This window comes from Lissotriton helveticus, chromosome 12 (genome assembly GCF_964261635.1).
Source record: "Lissotriton helveticus chromosome 12, aLisHel1.1, whole genome shotgun sequence".
NCBI lineage: Eukaryota > Metazoa > Chordata > Amphibia > Caudata > Salamandridae > Lissotriton > Lissotriton helveticus.
In genome coordinates this window covers 280,565,731-280,589,251 of record NC_136073.1, presented here as the reverse complement: position 1 = coordinate 280,589,251, position 23,521 = coordinate 280,565,731, and the positions used below count along the sequence as shown (strand labels likewise).

The 23,521-nt window shown below is 46.0% G+C and overlaps 1 protein-coding gene across 1 annotated transcript in view; it reads left to right on the top strand.

Moving 5' to 3' along the window:
• The window catches only part of LOC144798008 (neural-cadherin-like), a 566,884-nt gene that overhangs the window by 193,653 nt on the left and 349,710 nt on the right, over positions 1-23,521 (top strand). The gene's annotated exons all lie outside the window — the stretch shown is intronic.

The following is a 23,521-nucleotide window of genomic DNA, read 5'->3' as shown; positions in this document are numbered from 1 at the left end:
GATGATTTACTCGCCTGGCGCATCATGTGTGCCTCGGGACTAACGGAGAAGGGGTGGTCTTCCCAGAGCGAGTTTGATGGGGCAAGTGATGAGATGTACTCGCCAGTGAGGTCGGGATCTGAGGGTGAGCGAGGGGGGACCACTAGAGTTATCTATCACCGGGAGTTGTGCTGTGCTTGGCTGCTTCCTCACGATGTTATTTATTTGCCTGCTAGTCTGTTGTTCCTCATGTGTCCGTACCTCTCTGGATGATACCTACGTTCCTAAGTGCCATAATGAGGTTGTCGAACTGTGTACATTCATTGTAGCGATGCCAATTGGGGGTGGGGGGGGGTTGTATCTGTTACATACACTGAAGTAAAAACTTCAAATGTTAAACATAATTCATGTGTATGTTAGGGACAATTACTCAGAAAAGTAATAGAAGTAATTTAAGTAGTGCAAAATTAATAGTCAGTGAAGAATCTAACCTTCCACAGTTTGGGGAAACAAAGATATATTGTCCCAGAGGGTATCTTCTTATTCATCCACGTGAATCTTTATCTTGCTCAGTGTGGGTATGTTCTAACTTAAGAGCTTGGGAAGTTTCCCAACCCTTCATATCTTATAGGGGCCCCTGCATCAAGCTAAGCAATTGCGATTCCTTAATAGCAATTATTAAGGAATCGCTGCCTATGCATGTAGGTTTCGCTAAAAAAAAACAATACCTACAAATTATCCTAATAGCGAATTGCAAATTGAGAATCGCAATTAGGGAATACAGGCCCATAGAAATGAATGGGAAACCATTTGCAATTTGCGATTACCAAATGGGTAATCTCAAATTGCGAATGCAATTTCAAGGGTGCCAGGGGGCCAAAAGGCCACCCTGATGTCCCAAAATTGGCATGTGTGCACATGTGCTGCACACACATGCCCTTGCGCTACATGGCACTTAGAAAAATGCAATTTTGTGCATTTTTCTAACGAATTGCAAATTACCATCAACTTCAACTTAATAGTAATTTGCGATTCCTTAATGCAAAGTCGCATTCTGAGAATGCTTCTTACATTGCATTTCGATTCCCTAACTGCATTCGCAAAATAGGTAATCGGAAATTTTGCAATTACCTATTTTGCAAATGGCTTTGGGCTTGATGCATCCCAAAAGGCTAATTACTGGTCGCAAAGGGGCCACTTCAGCGAATCGGCCCGTTTGCGACTGGTAATTAGCTTGATGCATGCGCCCCATAGTTCTTTAACCCCTTAAGTGCTGCCGTCGGCCAACGGTCGTCACGGGCACTACCTCCCCAGTGCTGCGTGCGACCGCTGGACGTCCAGTTCAGCACCGGATAATGGACAGCGCAGCACTGGGGAGGTTTGTTTACTAGCTCCCAAGTGGTTAAGTTTCACATTGTAGCATCTGGCTCTTTCCATTGCTCCAGTACCTGGCATTGTGGAATCTTGAGCGTATTTTACAGATTACTTCCAGAAATTATCCCACCATGCACATCACATATGTTTCTTGGTTGCTAAAGAGAAGTAACATTCCAGTGACTGTGTTTCTGACTCTAGTTCTTTTGAACCAAGGAGCTATTCCCTTTCCTCTGATCACTGTATATAGTGGACTGATTAGAAGCTTTCTGGGTGTTTTAGCTTAACTGGAGCTGCAGTTTTCTGACGATTCCAGGTTATACCTTGCCAAGTTCTTAGCCATCGGCAGCATGCTGCATCTTGACATTGCAAAGTGTCGTTTTTGTTGGGGGTTCTCCAGGATGTGCATATAAGGTTGTTGGTAGTTGTCAACAGATTAAACACTCAGCCAAGTCTCCATGAGTCCCTAATTCAAACTCTAATTTTTCTTTGCTACCTTGTCAGTCCAGAAAAAAGCTATTTTGCCCACATTTGTATGCTTCAAAATTACCTTGTTCAATACCTTGAGGTCCCCCTTCATGTAAAATAGATTTAGATGTACAGTCCAAGCTTTGTCAGAGAAGTAGATAGTGGTAGTTTAGTCTGTTTTACACTATACCTTGCAAGGCTGTTTTGTTGCTTTCTTAGTTGCAATTGAAAGCAAGATCTCCTTCCAATGAAAAAGTACAGCATGCACCTTCACTTGTGCCGTAAGTTGAATTATTTCCATGATCTCCAGATATTTTCAGAGAAAAAACAGCTTTCAAATTGATCAACTGCTGGTTTATGCAGAAGAACTAATTTGGAACTTTTGAATCAGTGGTGTCATATCCATATTGAGTTCAGGTAGATGAGTTTCAGAGCTGTTTTGCAGAAGTCTATTCACATGGGTGTATGGGAAGAGGTCCTTAGTATTACGTAGGCACAGGCATGTATATTCCGAGATTGATATCCTAGTTCACACTGGTGGCCAGTTGTCTTGGTTCTCCTAATCATTTCCTACATGTTCGCATGATTCAATCACTCTATCTTTGAACCTTGATCTGACTAATCAGCACAACATATTCCTTTGTGTTACTTACTTACAATACAGGGATTCCCCCGTAAGTTTCTTGTTTTGATTATTGTTGTACACACGGATACATATCTGCTCATTTATGTTTTAGGAAATCGCCCCTGACGAAGGGAAATTCAATTCCCGAAATGCATTGGGCTCCGGATTCTATGACAATAACAATCATATGATTATTTCATATTGTGTATTTATGAGATTTCTGGTATTATTTGAAACGTGTTTTGTGGAAATGTTTAGCCACACAAATGTATAAATTTACACAGACATATATTTAGTGAGAATATATGTAGTATGTATACAAATATGTACCAAATATGCAGAAACAATGATGTAATTGTTTGATTTATGTGAATTGTTTTTTAACAAAAGTAAAAAGCAAAACAGTCAAGCAGATTATTTGATCAATTTGTTATTACTTATAAAGTGGAATATAGTTTTCCAGGAACAGTGCACACTGCTTGTAGGCCGGTGCCCGCATCCTTCCGTTTATTGTCATATCCAGCACCCCATTCCTTGCAAAGGAGTAGAGTTATTAACCAACTTCCTGAAAACTGAGTAGAAGATGACAACAAGCTTCTAGATCAATCAGCTATATCACTGGTCTCTTGGACAAGCAATTGTTTCAAAAGCTTTTATGACAATGCTAATCTTTGTAGGTGTAATTCACATAGATCTGGTCATGGATAGGTGTGTCTTACTCTTTTAGTACTTGTTATGTTATGTTAAATGAGTATTTGTAAAGTGCGCAGCTACTCAATAGAGTATCCTGGCGCTGAAGGCGTAGTGACAACGTAGCCCTGTGCTTTGGAGACCAAGTTGAATATAATTGCTGGAATAACCAGGTTTTCAATGACTTCCAAAACGCGAGAAGGTTTGCATCAGTCTTAGTTCCAGTGGCAGAATGTTCCACAGTTGAGCCGCCTGTACCTGGAAGGAGCCTGTACTTCTGAAATCCAGGAGGAAGTCAGAAGTCCTCATGGTTTACTCCTAGAATTCAGTAGTAATCCAAAAGTACTTCACAAGTATGTCACAGCAAAATCTTTGTGAATTGGGCCTATTGTCTGTAACAGACTAGAGGTTAAATTCTACTACCTACCAGATGGAATGCATGTTGACAGACAGTAGTGAGGCAGTCAAGTGGTCTGCTCTGGATGTAACCAGGACATTTTAATTATATTTTATTAGAATTCTTTATAACATATTTTATTGGGTTTCTCAAACTTAAATACAACACTGTCCAAACGATTAGCATTGTTTCATTCCTTCTCCCTCCCAGACACAGCTGTAGGTACAGGGGAAATAATAAAAAGTCACCTGAGGTGGGGTTGCAGATTTGTTCCCCAAGTCCCTTTTATGCGCTCTGTAGCATAGACTTCCAGGCACTGGAACCCAGTTGTACTTATTTTGAATTATTTTGTCAGGATGTAGACTGCATCTTGTTTCCCAGGAGATACATTAAGGATTTTGTAAAGTTGATGCATAGATCGGAGTGGTCCCTACAGATCCACAGGATCTGGAGGGTCCACTGGCCTGACCATTGTTGGTCCGCCAGGAAAATGAGACCACTGTCTGCATGTGCTGCAATCTCATCTAACATACCAGGTCTCCAAGCAGACCTCCTAACTAGCACATCTTTCCTTAGCCATTCTGCCAGGGGCTCAATACCAAGTGCGAAAAGCAAAGGCGACACCCCTGTGAATTGCCCCACAGGATTGGAAACATAGGGGCCATTGAGCCACTGACAAATGCCATAAGGTTGCCATAGAACAGTTTGACTAAGCTTATGTATCTGGGGGCCAAAGTTCATTTTAGTAAGGAGTTCAACTAGGTATGTCCCTTCTCTTCTGGTAGTCTGGGTGCTAGTGCAAGGGTGTTCTGTATGCACCGGATGTGGTGCCTCGTGGCTCGGCTTGGTATGAAACAGGATTGGTCTGGGTGGACCAAAGTGCCTGCGATTTCAGCAGCCAGTTGGCTGAGCCTTTTGCCCATGTTTTTACCTCCACATTGAGAAGGGAAAGGGGGCGGTAAAGACGAACAACGGGTAGCAGGTAGACCTGGTTTAGGGATTTTTTTTATATTTTATTTTAAAAGTTGTATATAGCGCTGGCTAGACCCAGAGGTATCAGAGCGCTTTACATGATTAGGATAGTACAAGGCAAACATGGTATACAAGCATATAAAAGGTTAGGAAACAACAATGTGAAATAAACAAAGTAAAAACAACATGAGCATTATACAAATCAAGATAGATAAACAGAAGCTGGAGCTATATATTTCAAGTAATTAGGTAGAATGGAGTAGAGGAAGAAGGACATACATTACTGAACAAATATAGTATGATGATAAGAGGCAGTTTTGTAAGCAGATCTGCCTTTGATAGGGAGCCATTTAAGAGATTTGAGGGCTGGGGAGATGTGATCGAAGCGTTTGCAGTCTGTGATTAGCCTGGCTGCAAGGTTGAGCACAGCTTTGATTGGAGCAAGCTGGACCTTGGGGATTCAGTTGAGAATGGTGTTACCATAATCAATACGTGAAAGAACAAGTGACTGAACTACAAGTTTAAAATCATCGGTGGGTATGAATGGTTTGATTTTCTTGAGGTGACGGAGAGTGAAGAGGGCAACTTTGCCAGAGTTTTTGATGTGAACGTTATGGGTTAGGGTGTTGTCGATAGAAATGCCAAGAGATTTGATGGAGTTGACAATGAGAAGGAGCAGTTGAGCGCATTAAGGTCAGAAATCCATGATTGAACTGGGAGAGGGTTATTTTTTAGGGGAGAAGAGAATGATTTCGGTTTTATTAGGGTTAAGTTTGAGATGATTTGAATGGAACCAGGTTTGGATCTTGGCATGGGTGTTGTTCTGGTGTAAGATGTCAGCATGAGTTTTAATCTTGTAATAGATTTGGGTGTCATCGGCGTAGAGGTGGTAGTTGATGCCTGCTTGTTTAAGAATGAGGGTGAGGGGTTCCATAAAGAGGTTAAAAAGGGAGGGAGAAAGAATAGATCCTTGGGGAACTCCAAGGGAGACGGGAGTGGGGTTAGAGAGACAATTTTTAATTTTGATTTGCTGAGTTCGGTGTTGTAGGTAAGGGATGAATCATTTGTAGGCGGTACCATTAAGGCCGGAACGGGTCCTAAGAACATTAAGTAGGTTTGAATGGTTGACTGTACCGAACGCTGCGGAGAGATCAAGAAGGATAAGAAGGCAGGTCTCGCCATTATCAAGTCATCTATGACATTGAGCATTGCCGTTTCGGTGCTGCAACCTTTCCTGAAGCCAGATTGAAGAGGTTCAAGTAGGTTGAAGTTTTCGATGTGTTTGTCTGGTTGTAGTAGGACACATTTTTCAAGGACCTTTGAGAGAAGGGGGAGGTTAGTGATGGGGCGGAGATTTTGGGGTCAGCATTAGGGTTTTTAATTATGGGCAAGATTTGTCCAAGTTGAAGGGAGGTGGGGACACAGCCCGTGGAGAGAGAGGTGTTGATGATTGTGGTCCAGAATGGGGCGATGATGTGCTTAAGGGTAGGGACAAGGTTAGAGGGTCTTTTGTGTGGGAGGACGGTTTAAGTTTGCCAATTATTTTAAGGACTTCTAGCTCAGCGACGGGGAGGAAGTTGAGCAAGAAGGCATTGTTCTTTAGTTGTGAGTTACGGGAGTTGGTAACCAGTGAGGTGGTAGGAGAGAGGCCAGTGGAGTGGTTGGGGGGTAGGGAAGTGGGTGGGTGAAAAGGGTCGTTAGGGAGCGAGTTGGAGGGTAGTTGTGTGGGAAGGAAGGATTGATCAACTTTTGGCAATTTTTTCCTAAAAGAAGTGGGCAATTTCTTCACATCTGGCTGAGGAGGCTGTCATATTTGGAGGTGCAGGGGAAGTTTGGTTTTGAATGATCTTGAAGAGTTCCCTGGGTCTGTTTTTGGCACGATCAAGTTGAGTGCGGAAGAAGGATTCCTTTTCCGTGAGGATGTATTTTTTGTACGTGGAACTAGCACATCTGAGAAGTGCAAGATGGGAGGTTGAGGGATGGTGTCTCCAGGTTCTTTCTGACAGTCTGAGTGCCCGTCTTTTATTGTTTATCTCGGTATTAAACCAAGAGTTGAGGGGGTGTTTCTTTGGGTTTTGAGTTTAGGCGGGGCCAGTTGGTCAAGAATACAGGTGACAGTATTATTAAAGAGTTCAGTGAGCTCATTCACATTTTGTAAGGGGGAAATGAGAAGTTGAGCTTGGAGTTCAGATTGGAGAACATCTGGGGGGGACACATTTTAGGTTTCTGGTCAATTTCTTAGGTCTATTAATTTTAGAGGCCGGGAGGCTAGCTGAGGTAGAAATGGTGAACAGTTTAAGGTGATGGTCAGACCAGTCAACGGGGATGATATTGGTCACGGAGGTCAGATCTACGTCAAGTAAGGCTCTTTTAGTGTGTGTTGGGGATACGCAAAGTTGTGTGAGTTCACTGATCTCAAGAAGAGTAGTGAGGAGGGAGATAGTGGGGTCATTGGTATCATTGGTATCATTCCAATGGAGGTTAAGATCCCCAAGATTTTGAGTTGGATAATGCGGATTTCGTCAGAAGCTCAGAAAAGTCCTCAATGAAGGGCTGTGGTGGTCCCGGGGGGCGATAGATGTTGTGTAGGCGAATTTGGAGGGAGTTTGAGTTGACAATTCAGCTTTCAGGTATTCGCAAGAGGAGTAGCATGGGTTAGTGACAGGGGATATCTGAAATTCATTTTTAAAGATAATGGCTAGTCCACCACCAACTCTGTCTGGTCTATCTTTTCTACGAATAGAGTATCTCGGAGGTCAGAGTAGGTCAAGTATGCTCGTTGAGTGGCCATTGAACCAGGTTTCTGTGAGGAATGCAATATCGACAGTTGATGAGCATGCACTTCAGTAGTGTGGTGTTGTATATGGAGGGTGGGCAAGAGTGGATCGACGTGAGTTGGGGCGGTGGTCTGGGGGAAGCGAGGGAGGAGGGGGGTTCTATTTGTCCCTATGATAACAGGGATGCGGGTGTAGGGAGTGGAGGGTGGTTGGTACATTAGGAAGGTAGGAATTGCATAGGTCTGCGAGGTTGGACGGGGAGAGATGGTTAGAGGTGCGGAGAGGTCTATGCGTACGGCAGCGGAGAGGGCGAGATCTCCAACGGTTGTGTGCGGTGTAAAGGATTTTTGAGGGAGGGTGGGTGGGGATTTTATGGTGAGGGAGGGTTTTGGAACTGAGGAGGAAAAAATCTTTCCTGAGTCGGGCAAATTCAGTAGTTAAATTAGAAAGGTCACGTTCAATGTTGTGTAGGATCTGGGCAATTAAGGTGAGGGGAGGTACCGAGAGGGCGCGGTCTGTGTTATTTGCGGAGAGTGGACTAGTGTGTGAGGGGGGAGATGGGGTAGAAGGTTAGGGGTGACGGGGCTGGGAGTAGTGAGGGGTTCGGTAGTCAAATTAGATAGGTCGAGTTTGATGTTGTGTAGGTTCGGAGCCATCCGGGTACAGGGAGGGATTGAAGGGGCATAGGAGAAGGGAGGAATATGATCTGGGGAAAGGGAGTGGTCTTGATTATTAGCGGATAGTGGCCTGCTGTGTTAGGGGGGAGATAGGGTGGTTGGTGTGGGGTGAGGGGTGACGGAGCTGTTAAGTGTAAGTGATGGGGTTAGGTTATCCAAGGGGCACAGACTTTCAGGTGAAGTGGCCAGATAGGATAAAAGCGGTACAAAAGGGGGTGGTGATGGACGGAGCATCTGAACCAATCAAACACTCACACCCAGTCAAAAGATCTGGGTTTGATCCATCACCGTTCTTTAGCCCACTCTGCCACCCCAGTTAAGACATGGCCATATGCAAATCAGTCTGACCCTGTGCCTAATGGGAACAGTCCAGCCCGAACTGCCAAGACATGCCTTCCCTGGACCGGAAACAAGCTTCCGAGGACCGGTTTCTGGCATTACAGACGTCTTCAGCCCGGCTTGCTTGAATCCAGTGGCAAAGTGAGCAAGGGACTCACGTCTGAGCATACCCTGCCACACTTATGACGGCCAAAAGCGGTACAAAAGGGGATGGTGATAGACGGAGCATCTGAACCAATCAAACACTCACACCCAGTCAAAAGATCTGGGTTTGATCCATCACCGTTCTTTAGCCCACTCTGCCACCCCAGTTAAGACATGGCCATATGCAAATCAGTCTGACCCTGTGCCTCATGGGAACAGTCCAGCCCGAACTGCCAAGCCATGCCTTCCCTGGACCGGAAACAAGCTTCCGAGGACCGGGTACTGGCATTACAGCCGTCTTCAGCCCGGCTTGCTTGAATCCAGTGGCAAAGTGAGCAAGGGACTCACGTCTGAGCATACCCTGCCACACTTATGGCGGCCAAAAGCGGTACAAAAGGGGGTGGTGATGGACGGAGCATCTGAACCAATCAAACACTCACACCCAGTCAAAAGATCTGGGTTTGATCCATCACCGTTCTTTAGCCCACTCTGCCACCCCAGTTAAGACATGGCCAGATCAGTTGACTGGGGGTGAGTGTTTGATTTGCTCAAACGCTCCGTCCATCATCCCCTTTTGTATCGCTTTGTTCGCCCTAAGTGTGGCAGGGTATGCTCAGACGTGAGTCCCTTGCTCACTTGGCCACTGGATTCAAGATAGCCTGACTGATGAGGATTATGAATCCGAAACCGGTCCCAGGATGCTTGTTTCCGGTCCATGGAAGACATGGCTTGGCAGTTCGGGCTGGACTGTTCCCATGAGGCACAGGGTCAGACTGATTTGCATATAGCCATGTCTGAAATGGGGTGGCTGAGTGGGCTAAAGAATGGTGATGGATTAAACCCAGATCAGTTGACTGGGGGTGAGTGTTTGATTTGCTCAAACGCTCCGTCCATCATCCCCTTTTGTATCAGATAGGATAAAAGGCCATAAAGCGAGTGAGCAACGGATATATTGGTGGGAGGGAGATGCGTGTTTATCAGGGGTTGGGAGGAGAAGTTGGTAGGGCCTGATGGGGGAGGATAGAAGGGATGGGGAGGAGAAGAGGGTGTATGGGATGGGTAGAAGTAGAGGGGTAGGGAGTTGTGCTAGGTGATTGAGGGGAAAGGACGGTGGAGTACGTGAGTGGTTTGGTCGGGGGGAGGAAGGGTGGGGTTTAGGGGGTGGGGGGGTCATGATAAGTGGGTGATCGGGATTGGGGGCTACCGTTATTCAAAGAGGGGTCCGAGGAGTGGCAGTTCAGGGGGTTAGGGGGAGAGAGGGAGATTAGAGGGGGATGGGAAGTAGGTGATAGGGGATGTCATTGGCAGTAGAGTGGTCCAAGGAGGGAGATGGTGAAGTCCATTGTTGGAGGATGGTGTTAGCTGGTTGGTTGAGAGTGGAGGTAGAGCAGGGGGGGAGGAAGAGGTATGTGGGGTGCTATTCGTTTGGGGAGGTGGAGTGGTGTGCCCAGTGGTCAAGGAGGAGACACATAGTGGTGAAGTGGTGTATGACGATGGAAAGGTGGGGTGCCATGGCTTGATTGAGGATCTTACCTGTTTTGAAGATGGAGATATCAATATCACCATGAAAGGCTGGGGAGGGAGTGGTGCAAAGTTTGAATCCATATGGTATTTTGGTTGATTTAGAGATAGGGGGGTGTTGAAGGAAGACGGTCTTCCATTTGGAAGGCAGACTCAGTACCTAAACTGTTTATTTCTTAGGCACTTATTCCATTTTATCCATTTACAACACATAATTTTGCACAGTTTCAATTTTTAATATGTCCATGATTGACGCACTACAACACATTTGAATTAGTAAACATATTTAAGAAAAACAATATATATGCACCCGAAGGGGTAGAAATAGTTGCAAACAATTTGATACAAAACAATATGTATAACATTTCATAACAACAGTACACCAAATATGTATAACATTTCATAACAACAGTACGCCAGTTCTTTTTCTCAAATTAGTCCTATATATATATTATATCACAATGTGCTAGGACTATGCTCACAAGGGATACCTTCCGAGGAATATCACTTTATTCTAAGTGTACACCACTAGGATGCACACTGTTTGTTTAATGACCCTTTGTTAGTACAACAAATAATCCGATGAGTCCCCTGTACTGATGACCCATTAGAGCAATACCGACTCCCAACAGTTAAATTAATAATACGGCAATAATCTACTCAGTCAAACAGAGTCCGTCTGATTTCACTCAGAAAATCGATTCTAAAGATTCATTTAGAAGTTTATTCTATTCAGTATTTAACCAGGGCCACAAGCGACAATAGGCTCTAAGTAACAATATAAAATCGAGACCAGGTTACTTGTTTTTTTGCTTAGATGCTGTCCTACCTGGTCTCGGAAGGATAAGACCCCCCTCTGGTTCAAAACTTCCATTTGGAAGGTCGTTTGGAGTAAAAGATGTAGTTGGTGATAATGGGGGAGGTGAGGCTGAGGTAGTTATCAACAATGAGTGTTTCAGGGTTACGAATAAGGAGTTTATGTTTGAAGTTTTTCCTTGCATGTTTGGAGAGATTAGGGGTGTAAAGAATGGTCCAGGATTTGGGGCCATGTTTGGAGAGAGTAGGGTCCTGGGGTTGATGGTTGGTGCTGTGAGGGTGCATGTTGGGTGGACATGGGAGGAAGACAGAGTGAAGACAGGGAAGTTAAGGAGACGGGGTGTAGAGGAGGAGAGGAGGATTGGTAACCAAAAAGTGTGGGGGGTGGGCGCTGGGAGAGTGAAGGTTAGAAAAATAGGGGCAGGATAAGGAAGTAGGGTAAACAAGCGAGGAGTTAAAATCAGGAGCAGATTAAATAGCAAAACAGATTACATCGCTAATATGGAGCAAATTAAACAGGTAAACAAACACTATAAATATGATGATTAAAATAGGGGCAAGATAAGGAGGTAGGGTAAACAAACGAGGAATTAAAGTCAGCGGCAGATTAGATAGCAAAACAGGTTACATCACTAATATGGAGCAAATTAAATTGATAAACAAACACGATAAATATGATGATTACTCAGGACAGAGGTTGATCCTCTAACTCTTTCCCTGTACTTTTACTATTTGAGAGGTAGACCTATGTCCCTTTCCATAGGCAGAGTGGGGTGCTAGGTCCTATTCATTCCTGATTGTAGAATGAAGTGGTGCATAGTCCTATGTCTCTTTCCATGAATCTGTGTCAGGAGTGTTGGTCCGTCCTCTGTTTCCGTGTAAGAGGTTTTAGCCTGCCATTTTGAGGAGGGGGTCAGGGGATGGACCCCTATGGAGCCCAAAATGGGGTTTCAGTGCCATTAAGCCTCAGACAGCAAGATGATTAGAGCCAAGGTCAATAGTCTGTGGGGGAGTGAAGATTAGATTTTGTCTTTGGGGTGGCGTGGCGGATTTGAGGAGTTGGGCCCACGAGGAGTCTATTGTAGTAGGGATAATGGCTATATCTTCTAATCAGAGGTCCAATGGGAACTGTGCGCTCATGAGGGCTGCGGTATATATGTCTGTCATTGTCTGTCCCAGCCGGGACCAGTCTGCTTTGTAGAATTTTACCGGCTACCCGCTCGGGATTGGGGTATTAGCCGATTGAAGTTGGGTCAAGGCCTCACTCAGCTTCTCCAATGTAACATCGCCCTCTAGTGAGGTCATGCCTTCAGTACGAAGGCTCTAAGTAGGTATGCCGCCCATGAACAAAGGCAAGGCTGATTCAATGGCCTTGTCTACTTGAGACTATCATGGTTTCAGTGGTGATGACGTTTCCTTCATCGTCTTCTAAGTGGCATATTGATGTTCATGAGGCAGCAGTGGAGCAGAGGCAGTGCATGATTTGACTGGATTTGTCCCCCCAATGGTAGATTTGCGCTTGCATCGCAAGCCAGCTCAATTGCACCTCATCTGTGAGATATTGGATATGTGCTATATTGCGGATGAGAGTCAGGTCTGGGGCAGCTGTGTAAGTCTGTTCCTTGTCACTAAAGCTCGCTTCCCAGTCCGGCACCTCCTTAATGCCCTTCCATTTTTTGCCTGTGTAGTAACTGATGATGACCCCTAGTATAGTGGCTTTAAGTGCCTCCCACAGTGTCTCGGGTAAGGCAACCATACCTTGGTTGTGTGACAGGTAGGACTTTATCTCTGTCCCAAAGTGATGAGCTTGAGCCAGCCTTCCTCATTAGGAGAGGTTCTGGGGACCATCAAGGAGGGAAGCAGATGGCCCATGCAACCGCTTGAGTGATCAATGGGGACCAGTGGCACCCTCACTTGTTGCTCTAAGGGTCTGTGCCTGGGGAAAGGTGTCATTCTGGATATGTGTTAAACTGTACCCCCCACAATACTTCAAAAACTGGACATGCCACAGACAATGGTGGGGGCAACTGTCAACCAGGCAATTGAAACAACAACCCATCACCATCTTCCAACATCCCTTTAAACAGTCCCTGAAACAACCCATTAACAAAATAATGCAAAGATCAAAGTAAAACTGTCAAATCCAGCTTAAGGTGTAACAGTATAGCAAACCACAATAGATATTATTTATTGTTCGATGCGGTCAGTGTTTGATCTTCTATGCTGGGCAATTACCATCTGCGTCTGCCGCCCCCCGCCCCCGACATCACCTCTGGCAACTTCACTACAGGCAGATTGTTGTACCCCTTCTGTGGTCTGTTTTCTCCCCATTCTTTGATCCAATGCCACGCACCCTCTGGGGTGTAAAAAAAAAAAGAGTTCTCTCTGCATGAACTTTGAGACAAGTTGGGAAGAGCAATGTGTATTGGATTTGCATGAGTCCTAGTTTTTGTTTAACACTGAGAAAGGATTGATATTGTTGTTGTATCTGTAGCATATAGTCTGGAAATATAATAATTTTTAAGGAGAGTTTCCTTTTTATGGGCGACCCGCACTATAGAGTCTCTGTCAGCAAAGTTGAAGATGTAGGCTATAATTGACCTTGGGGGAATAGTCAGGGGATAGGGATCTATGTCCCCATTCAGCTGGAAAGCACGTGGACAATTCCTCTGCTGGTACCTAGGATTGCAGCCACTAAGTAACAAATTAGGTCAAAACGAGGCCCTTCCATGCCCTCAGGGAAACCCACCAGGCGGATATTGTTGCACCTGGAGCAACCCTCAGCACCCTCAGCTAGCCTCTCAGGTGGGTGGATGGCCTTTCACAATTGCATTACATGCTCCTATAGTCTCATTATCATATCTTCAGCTTCAGAAATGCGCCACTCTGCTCCTGTGACTGTCTACTGCATTTCGTAAGTGTTGACGTAAAATGGGAAGGTCAACACTCAGTTCTCCGATCCTCGCTTCTAGGGATGACCGGGAGTCTTGAATCTTCAGGAGAATTGACTTTGCGCAGTCAGGAGGTAACTCAATAGGGGTTTGTTGCAGAGTGGGTGAGTCTCTCTCTGGGATGCGGGTGAGCCTCATAAATTTGTCCAAGTAACCCTGCCTGACCTGCAAAATCTGTTAGTCTTTCCCCATACTGAGAGTGGTGAGGGTGGCCCGAATAGCGTTTTGGCTAGGACAAAGTGGGGGTGACGATTTGCCTCCCCCCTCGTTTCCTGGCTCACCTGGGCAGTGGGACCTCCACATTGGGGAATGGGGTAATTGCAAGCCTTAGGTCTTTTCTGAGGGGTTGCGCCTCCCAGGGTCTGGCAGTCTCTTGTCTGTGTATCTTTTAAGGGAGAAACTGGCACTTCTCAGTCAGGGCCCCAGGATTCAGCGCATTCTCACAGGTGAGTACTCACTATGGGCGTTTGGTGGTAGGTCTCGCTCCTAGGGTTCACTGCTGCATAGTCAGCCCAGGCTCTAGAAACATCACTGCTGGTATCCCCAGTAAGTTCTCAAGGTCCCAATTGTCGTCCCACTTCCCCTCAGCAGAGCTCAAGTCATGAAGCAGTCACCGGTAGGTGGATGCCCTTGTGTTCTGTGTGCAGGGTGCTTTTGCTCTCAGGGTACACCTTGAGTTCCTTGGGGGTATGCAGCATCCAGGTGTGGGCTTTCTGGAGGGCCTTATCATTAGTTTGTGAATAGTTACACGTGTTTCATACTCCAAATACCTGTAGGGGGACCGTTCTTGGCCATCACCTAGTGTAAAAATAAATAATTATTGATTGCTCACAGTTTATGTTGTTTTTTGTGTTCCATCTATTTGATGGCTGTTTGAGAAGCATGGCACCTGGCAGGATTGCATCACCCACAATTCCTCGTGCTGCCAGGAGGTAGAGGGGGCCTGGCAGATTGGCATTGCGCTTTTAAACGCACTTAGTCTCATAGCTTGAGACATGTACGGGTCTTGCCCAGGCACATACCTGGGCCAAGATCGGGCCCATCTGCATCCATCTACACCCAAATGAGGTCAGGCCATGTCCTTTTTATCTGACCAGATCATAAGTAATAGGAAAATGTCTCCATGCGACCCCACTACTGGTCCGAAGACTGCACATTTGGGCACCTTGATAATCGCCTATTTGGCTCTGCTGTAAGCTTGTTTTCTGAAGCGATCTCATCAGTAGAGCAAGAACTGGGTTTGGGGAAAAGTAGGGATGGGAGTGCCTCTGGATCTCAGCCGGGTAAATCTGCGGTGTGAGAAGATGGCCTGGTATATGATATCCACTAATGTAAGTGGGTACCTTGCACCAGTCTAGACAACCATTATGGTCTTTTAAGACATCTCAGACAACCTTAGAAAGCTATCCAAGAGGTAGCTGTGTAGTGCAACCTTCAGGCTTAGTTTTTGAGGAGTGTAAAGCAGCTTATTTTACCAGACTTCAATCTTATAGTATAGATTCAATGAAAAAGAACCACACAAAGTATTTATAAAAATATGTATTTATTATATAACACTATTACATTATAGTATCTCCCACATGGAGAAAAACACAAAGCACACAATACTTTAGCAAAGAAATCACAGTAAGTAGCACTAATACACAGTGGGCCCCAGGGGGGTACCAAACCATATACTAAGAAAGTGAAATAAGAACCATGACTCGAGTCAGGACAGTGTTGAGAGGACGTAGAATTGCTGGGGACCCATAGAACCACCCAAAGCAAGTAGATAGGGACCCCACGGAGAGCGTGTGCAGTGTGTGACCATGACCATGTGCTCCGTAGAAGTCTATGTGCAAGTCGCGGTTGGATTTTTAAAGATTAAGGACACTTCCAAATGGGCTCTAAAGAAACCCCGTGGAAGATAGAAGGTTGGCGAGACACCCTTCATGTGGATAGCATGGTACCCAAGTTACCTATCCAGGGAAGCCAGGTGCATAGGTGTGAAGTGGTGTCGGAAACTGCAGTCGAACCCAATGAAGGACTTCAGGAAGGTGCCGCTGCTGGAAGATGAGAAAGTATCTGGAGAAATCAAAATGTGGATTCTCGAAGAGGAGTACCTGAAAGTAGAGGGGACAAAGTCTGTCCCTCGGGAGTGGCAAGGAACCTTGGAAGACAAATGCCCTCTGCTGTTAGGTGCTTCAGGAAAGATGACTATGACCTTGACTCTGCAGTTGCTAGGACCAGGCGATGCTGAGGATGACCAGGACCCGGATACAAACTATGCCACAAAGGATGTCGAGTGCTGAGGGGTTGGTGTCTGGCGGGAGCACCAACAAGCCTAGACAAATGCAACCCATGCAGGAAGTCAAGAATGTGCAGCGTTGGGACCAGCAAGGTCCAGGGGACTCACCACAAGCAGGGGAGTCAGGGCATGCCCCGAGAAATCAGGGGAGCCCAAGGAAAGCAAAGGTACCCTCAAATGGACCCACAGGCCGGAGGCACAGGAGTCGCGAGAGGATCTCGAGCAGCTCACCAAAAGGAGCAGGCCACAGTGCCCACAAGGTGGTGTGGTTGAAGGTCATGGTGGAAGAAGTTGCCGGTGGTTGGGGCTGCTTGGAGCCCAATGCACTTGTCGCAGAGTTGACAGCAAGCATTTGCACTTGCAAAATTACGCAGTGCACAGGGGTTCAATTAATGCAGCCCCAACGAGGGATTCCGATCTCAAACTTGGTAAGAGGCAGCTCAAGCCTCGGGGACGTAGAAAACCACCACCTGTGTTGTTGACCCCTTTAGAGTCCGCAGGAGCTCAGGATCAGCAGACTGGTTAGCAGTGTTGAGGTGCCTGCGAATGCAGGGAAGTGACTCCTTCCCTTTAAGGGAGATTCCTTAAAGTGTCTTAGATGCTCCACAGGTCCTGCACGGATCCTGTATGGTGCACAGGCACAGACGATGCAGCAGACTGAAAGGGAGACAAAGTCAGGCCCAAACAAAGTCCAGCAAAGTCCAGAGTGCCTAGACGGTAGCGGGGCAGTGGTTTCAGTTCTGAATCTTATCCCATGACGAATCTAAAGACCTACACCCAGGTAAGCCCTTAAGTAACCTAGGGAAAGGGTTGGGAAGATTCCGGGGACCCTCCCATGGGAGGATCTGGACAGGGGGGAGGTTATTCCCATGTCCTTTGACCACTTCGTGCCAGAGCGGGAGGCAACGGGTCCCAGCCCAGGGCAGGTTTGAACTGGACTATGCACAAGGATACCAAGTGTGCTCCTTATGCAGACTTTCTGAAGGTGGCAAGCGAGCCCACCCAGCCCAGATACACTAATCCTGTCTGGGAGGTGGTCACACCTCCCTGTGATAGAATGCCTTTTGATCTACCTTCCTCTGCTCGAGCTTGGCTCAGCAGCAGGAGGGCAGAAATGTGTCTCTGGTCTACGATTACAACATGTTTGATACCAAACATGATAGGATTCGTTGCAGCCGCTTGCTTCACTGACAACCCGGGAGAATGGACTCCGTAGGCTGCAGGGGTGTCCTGCTCATGCAGTGGCACCCTCTCACTTAGAACCTAGCACCATGTCCTCAGGATTGCAAAAGCTTGTGATAGGGGTGATCTTTATTGACATTTGAAACAATCATACAATATCCTCATATATCGTTCTGTAGTCATTCAGTTGGGATTCCTGAAAATCCGTGAGCACCAGGTTAGAGAATTGAATACATTCCATACAGTTGTAATGTCCCTCCCTTCAGGAACTTGGTTCCATAATCATGCATGCTACTTTGACAGATTCTAACCTCAGGGATCTTCTTGGGTTAAGTCCCAGTGCTTGCGTGCAACCAATGTCAACAACATTATCCCAAAACCCCCCTCCCCATCCTCAACTAAAACAACCCCCCCTTTATCCATGTCTGGTGTGAGTCTCATGTTATTGACCCCCACCTCTGCCCTTACAGTACATGTCCACCATTACCCAAACTATTCCTGATAATCTGCCTCTCCCTCTACTCCAGTTCTCTCCAGCCCACTTGCTATCCGTGTAGTCCCACCAGCTTCCTCCTGTTCTTCACTGTTCGTCTCTTCACTTTACAGCTCCTCCAACTTCACGCTCCACACCTGCAGATCATCCTCTAACTTTTCGTCATGTCATGTCTGCTAAATACGGATCATCTCGGCTGTTGCCCATTCCTTCATTTCCCATACCCACTGTGGTGCCCTGGGTGTAAGAGAAAAAAAGAGACTGTAATTCAAAGAATGTCCGTAGCAGTCAGTATATTGTTTTGGGGCTGAGGTGGGAGCCTCTATTAGACCTGTTGCAAGTACTGGAATTCTGTGGACTTTAATAATTTTGATAGTAATATTATGGACACTGTTGTGAATCGGTTCTACATTACACTATTGAAGTGTGCAGAGAGTGGGCTCCTCAGAGAGGAAGGCCGAGTGGTGGACACACAAGCAGAAATACGCTGGCTGGTGATACAACGTTCAGAACATAAGTCCCTGCTGGAAAGGCTGTGATGCGCAAACTACACAGCACATTCGGCTCGCTCACGCACTACAGCTGACGGAGCTGGGCGATTATTGGCTTGGATCATACGCCAGGGAGTCTCTCGGACACCTATCATGGTGCTCCGCTCCTCTGTCGGCACATTACTCTACACATAAAAAGAGATGCATGCTGAGCTTATGCGTCACTACTCAAACCTGTATCGGTCATCCACCGTGACCACCCCCTTCGAGATCTGCTTATTCCTCTGCACTGTAACTGCTGCGTTCACTCAAGAAGAGGTTCTGCTCAGTTTCCGGGCCCTTGCCACTGGAAATCTCAGGGTCCTGACGGGCTGCCAGCTAAGTTTTATAAAACCTATACTGCATGCTTATCCCCGCAGTTGAAGCTCTTATACGAAGAAGCCCTTTCAATTGCCACTCTCTCGGAGTCCCAGCGCGAGGCACTACTCGTCTTCCTCCCTGAACTCGAAAGGGACCCGACGGAACTGGGGTCCTACAAGCTACTTGTGCTACTCAACACATATTACAAAATCCTGGCCAGGGTCCTGGTGGCCTGCTTGACTCCCTTAATTCCGACCATGCTACACCCGTATCAAAACGGATTTGTGCCAGCACGCAACACAACATGCTACGCTTTTTCCGAGTTCAGGCTTACGCACCACACTCCTAGGCTCAGCCCAGATGCCTGCTGCTAGATCTCGAGAACGCCTTCGACTCACTGGAATGGCCATTCCTATTCTTGGCAGTACATCAATTTGTTCTTGGAGCGTGTTTCATACATCTGGTACAACTACTGTATAGACAGCCTCTCATTAGGGTCAGGACTGGTTTAATAATATCGGAATTGATACCGACTGGCCATGGCAACCGGCAGGAGTGCCCTCTCTCGCCTTTGCTATTTTCTCTGGTAATTGAACCATTGGCCGCAGAACTTCACAAGAAGGGCATGGACTGGGGCATACAGCTGGGTGATGGCCTACATGTAGTATCCCTATATGCAGGCGACCTGCTGTTGTACCTACGGGATGTCCACACTATACTGGGTGTGATAGCCGAAATATTGCACTGATTTTCTGGACTGTCGGGCTTTTCAGGAAAACTGGAGGAAGTCCTGCCTGTTTCCTTTTGTGTTGGATCTTCCGGATCCAGGGCTAGCCTTTAACTAAACAGTGGTGCCCTGGCAGCCCACCACGTTTTGGTATCTGGGCGTTCGTATATATCACTCCTCAGATGATCTACTAGACGGCAACCTTACACGGGTGGTGTCCTCCACCCGCACTGAGATGGTGTTCTGGAGGACGTTTCCGTTATCTGAGATGGGTCGGATTGCATTGTTGAAGATGGTGATCCATCCTAGACTATTGTACTACTTTTCAAGCTAACCCATTTACATAATAGCTAAACTCATTTGAGCCCTTGAACAACATTTGTGCGAATTCATTTGGAATGCTGGGTGCTGCAGGGTAGCAATGGCAAAGTTGTATGCACCTCTGGATCAGGGAGGGTGTGCAGTACCAAATGTGGAACTAGACAACTGGGCGGCCAGCTGCCATAGGTGGCCAGATGGCTCTCAGGATTGCATCTGACTGACAGAGCCACCACTTTCCCGCCTAGGTGGATGCCTCATATCTCCCACCTATTTCAACCGATCATTATAACTGTCACACCAGGTCCCTGGTTATTAACTGTCACACACCGCTGCTACCGATGGAGCCTTTACTTGACACGTTTGGTGACCCTGTATGCTCCTGCGCTGCCCCTCCTAGGCACACCTAGACATACAGCCATCACATCTGGGCTGAGCTCACCGCTTGGCATGCGGCTGGACTACATACACTGGGAGACCTGTACAGCGATGGTGTCTTTCCGCCATTTGAGGACCTGGCGGGAAGCAAAGACTTGTCCCTGGGTCAATTTTTACTACACAACTCGTTACTCGCCACGCTGGCACGTGCATGGGCCGATATGGCGTCTGAGCCGCAGTCACATTTAGTAGTACAATTGTTACAGGTTAAGGGGACAGGTTGTCAGATTGTGCATTGGTTAACTGCCTCGTTGCTGACTCACACAACACCTCCACTGACGCGCTTGCAGGCCCGTTGGGTAGAAGATCATGATCGTCCCTGGAAAGATAGGGAGTGGACAATGATCTTGCCAAGACCCACACACACCCCACGGAATGTGAATTTCAGGCTCATACAATTTTATATCATACACAGTACATATCTAACCCCCACCAAAACTAATCGATATTTTCATCGGTCAGAGGCTGCTTGCCTCCGATGTGCACTAGTTGGGGATGACCTGCTCCACATGTTATGGCACTGCCCTGCATTACACGCCTACTGGCAAGATATCACAACTCTATTATCTCCCTGCACGGAACCTCCAGCATTACACACTTGGGAGGCGTGTGTGCCTGGTCTGTTCCCCAGACCTAAAAGACACAGGGTCACTTCCCGATTCCTTGATCTGGGCTTCATAACTTCTAAGCGGCTTATTACTCGCTGGTGGAAGTCCCCCAATTATAGCCTGGCTACTTCCTTGTGTGGGTGCAGGTGGAGAGTACGGCACTACACAGGGAACACACCCTAGGGCTGCGCAAATATCCAGTAGTTCAAAACTGGGACGCAATGCTGGTAGATTTCCAATCAGTGACACAGGCACCACAGGAGGGGGACACACGATTGAGAAGAGGGCTAGGGTTTAGTAAACGAAGATATTGTCCCATGTCTGTGAAGACGTTAGGAGCTAAAATTACTGCATTGCTGATGGCAGGCATGCGGGAGGGTGGCGCCGCTCTGACATCCATGAGCATGAACATGCGCCAGCGCTAATGGTTGTGGGTGGGGGGGAATGGCACAGTTGTGCATCACTGTACTTGTGGACTCAAATTGGTCTCTTTGGTTGAAGTTTTCTTCTTAACATAATCAAGAATCTTGCAATGTACGCTGGGCCAAACCATTGTTTTGATGCCTACACAGTATATATGTCAAAGGCCGTGATAATACAGGCAGGAAGGGGGCAATTGCCTATGGTAATCCTGGTTCCATACTAAAATTGTCATTTACTGAATTTCACATATGAGATACGTACCTGTTGTAATCGGAAGCAGATGATATGTTGTTTACTGTATTGTCATATGAGCTGATATTGCATAAGAGATAACCACTAAAATGCAATAAAGAGATTCAAACAAAAAATGGTAGAGGCCCCTCACCTTAAAGCAGGGTGCATAGAAAGCAGTGAACAGCTAAAAAATAAAGTTGTTCACTGGTGCAGTGAACGTAGTGGGAGTGGACCTTCTCTATTTGACCAATATAATTTATAGCCATGCGGGTCGACTAGGTGGAGATGCGCCCCGAGACCAGTAACGGCTACTGAATGGTCATAAATTTCAATCTGCCTAGAATTGTGGAAAGGTTGCTTACAGTGCCTTACTATTTGGGCAGTCGACCCTCCACGATTCAACTTTGCCCACTTGTTTTTTTTAATCTCCCACTAACCCCCCCTACTCCCAGACTCCCGCATAGCCCTTCTGACATTCGGGATGAAGCACCTTGTATTAAACGAACCAGGTTACCAAACTCCCTCACTCCCAGTCACTACTATGTATGCTGTAACTTGGACGGTGTTCAAATAATTGTTTTTGGAGGGTTTTATTTCCTGTTTCTTACCAGCAACTCCCGTCTTGATGAGTAGAGCTAAGGGTGGCTCACTTACACTAATTTCTCTTAACCTATATTGTAAAATCACAGTTTATGATAGTCACTCTCCAGACGTCTTAAAGGGCTTACTTTCTTTTCCCAAACCATCCAACTTGTTGGTGCTTAATTTATATAATCCGTCTCGGCCTCGCTCTCCAGGCTAATTAATTCTTATAAGGTTATTAGTTGAGGCTATAGCAATCATAATTCAGTTAATCTCATGCTAAACTGGGATATAATTATGGGATGCTCTGAGTCCCCTCAGTGTATGTCACAGAGGTAGCCCAACGGATAAAGATCATAGGCTAAAGTGGGATAAAATAATCCATGAGGTATTGTACCCCAAACCTATTTTTAGTGCGAACCAAGATTTCAAGGTCTGTCTGGCTGAGAATAGTTCAATCATTGCAGTTATGACCTTGTTGTCCAATATTTGTGAAAAGATTAAGGGGGAGCTAACGCAACCATGTTAAATCAACTTGGATCACTCCTGTAGATGGTTAAACAGTAATTGCTCTAGCTGCATAAGGCTTTGAGGTCCATTCCTAGGGAAAATAGTGTAGTCAATGGAAATATAAAGAATCACTAATGGAGAGAAAAGCGCAATTAAGGAAGGAAGCATTGGACCAGCTATGGTGCACCAGCACTCACAGAGATAGTTCTTTATTAAAGAGAACGGACAAGATTGATCCCCATTGTTACAGACCTATCTCTCTGATCAGTTCGACAGTTAAGATCTTTGGACATGTGGTCTTAGCCAGACTCACTGATTGGACACAGAAGAATCATATCATTTTAGATGTTTAGTAAGGCTTTAGGGCGGGCTGGAGTACCATTGATCAATGTCTGAACTTATACCGTATAATTAAGACTTCTGTTTTTCCATTTTTACTCATTTCTACAGATAAATATACTACAGACAGAAAACAATGTGTTTCCTGTCTGTGTTTATTTATAAAAAGCGGAAAAATACTGAAAATGGTTCATGTTGTGAGATACTCTCCATGCTCTCTTTCATGAATTCCAGGCAACAACTGAGCAGATAGACAGGTGCACACATACATTCAGTGATCAGGAGGAAATCTCAGTTCTGATTCAAAGAATCTGGAATGATGAAATTTGTCTATTTGGAAAGTCCACCAATGTGGTGTGATTTCCACCATCATAAATTAATTGCTGTTGGCTGGTTTGTAGGTGTTCCTTGATGGTTCCAATGCAAAATAGGTAACCAACAACAAACGCGGCAGAAGCAAAAGGTTTTCCTGAATCATAAGGGAGAGGGCACAATTCCCCAATTTAATGAGAAGCGAAGGGAAAGAGATTTCTCCATGAGGCATGATATGTTGCCCATTAAGAAATGTAAAATTGAATGTGCACATTCTCATGTGGGTCAAATTTTTCAATGTACAATTTTCAAACCTCGTGGATATTCTACATGTGTACGGTTTGCACATCGTAGTACTCCTGGAAAATTGGGACTCCAGTAGCAGAATGTTAAATTGAAATAGGCCCCTGGTAAACCAAGGGCGGTTTTGTGGGTGAATTTTGGGTTTTGGATTAACATATCATTGCTTACACTGTGATGCCCCAGT